The sequence below is a fragment of the Rhyacophila brunnea genome, unplaced genomic scaffold, assembly GCF_057557595.1.
Source record: "Rhyacophila brunnea isolate RB1 unplaced genomic scaffold, BYU_Rbru_1.0 scaffold_149, whole genome shotgun sequence".
Taxonomy (NCBI): domain Eukaryota; kingdom Metazoa; phylum Arthropoda; class Insecta; order Trichoptera; family Rhyacophilidae; genus Rhyacophila; species Rhyacophila brunnea.
The window spans coordinates 76,130-78,163 of record NW_028232805.1 but is presented as its reverse complement, the minus strand read 5'-3'; the positions used below and the strand labels follow the sequence as shown (position 1 = coordinate 78,163).

The 2,034-nt window shown below is 31.9% G+C and overlaps 1 non-coding gene across 1 annotated transcript; it reads left to right on the top strand.

The window, feature by feature from the left end:
* The first annotated feature begins 992 nt into the window (after positions 1–992).
* TRNAQ-UUG (transfer RNA glutamine (anticodon UUG)) lies at positions 993–1,063 on the top strand. Its single transcript has one exon. It is a non-coding gene; the product is annotated as a tRNA-Gln (tRNA).
* The last annotated feature ends 971 nt before the right edge of the window (positions 1,064–2,034 follow it).

The window sequence follows — 2,034 nt, the reverse complement described above, 5'->3', positions numbered from 1 at the left end:
TTCTCAATTTGTGATAATTCTCTAATGGAATTGACACTTATTTTTGATGAAAATATTTTAACTTTATCTGAATCCAAAGATGTGTTTGCCAATAAAATCTTAGGGTTCTTTAGGCAATAAGAATTCAGAGACAAATTTGATAATTCATATGATATATCATCACCAGTATTACGAGGACAGAATAACTCCTTATCTATAACTAATCCATCCATCAATATACTTTCTGCCAAATCACCTTCTAGTTTAATAATATTAATCAAATTTATATCTATCTCTCCTCGTCTTCTTAAACCATTTATTGCATTTATACAGATTTTTGAAAATGTTTCTAAATTAGTTGATAAAATTTTCGAATTTAAGGTAGTTTTAACTAAATTTAAAATATCTGTTTCTGTGGCAACAAATTTCTTCTTTTCTAATATTTCTTCTATTTTTCTCAATGATAGAGATAATCCCTTTATAATTTTGCTAGGATGAATATTTAAATCATAGCAATGCTTTAAAATCAAGCTAGTCAGTACAGCAATAGAAGTAGTACCATCTCCTTCCTCATAATCCTGACTTATTGAAGAGTCAACCAAAATTCTTGCTGAAGGAGAATCTATCAACAAATTTTTCAAAATGAAAGCTCCATCATTTGTAACATTGATAGATGAGTCAGACTGTAGTATTTTTAACGATCCTTTTGGACCAAGTGTGGATTTGATAATTTCACCAATAAATGAAACACCAGATTTTATAGACAAAATAGCCTCATCCTTTCTTTCTTCTTCATTGCCTAGATTCATGTGAGTGTACATATCAAGCATTTTTCCTTGCATTTGAAAGGGTTCAAAAAAAATGAAATATACATTTAAAAATTATATTTTATTCAGTAGAATTTTTTGTTTTTGTAGATAATTCCAGAGAAATTGCATACAGTACTAAGTATAAGGCAAGCTATGCAACATATGTAATTTGAATAGTTATTAATATATTTTTACCCTATTTTAGGTTTTATAGTGTAGTGGCATCACTCTGGACTTTGAATCCAGCGACCCGAGTTCGAATCTCGGTAGAACCATTGTTTTTGCCTGATGAATTTCTAGTATTGGTTTTTCAATCTTTTTGTATATTGCATGCAAAGTGAAAAGATTCTCACTAATCTAGAGCTACTTGACCATAAAAAATTTTAAATTCCAACATACTAAATCTAAGATAATACAACGAATAGCTTATTTCATAGTTGTTTAAAACTTTTAATTTATATATCTCCTTTTTGATTTATTATAAATGCTCTTCTCTCCCTCAAAAAAGTTACCAACTGGAAATCCCATTTTACCAAAAAAGTAATTAACATCCTCATACATTGACATCTTGTACTTATCATTAGAGTTGTGAACATCGTGCCATCTACTTTCTCCACCATACAGACTACTACTTCCCTTAAACTCATTGTCATTGGGCATTTCTGTATTTGTAAACTCCACATTGGTTATTGTGAAATCGGATTCTTTTACATTGAAGTTATCCAACTCTTCTTCAGAAGAATCATAATCCATTGAAAGGGGTGGGTGGGTCAAGAAAGATAATATATGGGATAGTGTAGAGAAGACACATAGAAGTACAACAAAAAAGAAATATCTTATGTAAGCATTTTATTTAAATGAGTGTCCCATGTACCTCACACCAATTCTTCTAAGTGCATAAACCACATCCTGGCAATTAATTGTCTTCCTCTTTGCATGTGAACAGTAAGCTTTGCAAGATTCTAAAACATTTGTCAAATAACTGGTTGTAATCGCATTGACTTCTGGGAAGCAACCCTTACCTACTCTAGTTACTCCAGCCCTTCTGGCTAGCCTTCTTATGGCTGGCCCTCCTACTTTGTTACTTGTTACCGTCTGTTTTCTGTGACGCTTGGCTGCCCCCTTGGCTGTCTTGGCTCCTTTTCCTTTACTTGCTGGGATTGACATGGGGTAATAAAGCAAAGAGCTTTTATAACTTAAAAAGGCGGGAAAAGTTTCAAAAGGAGGATTTGGTTAATTTTAAGAG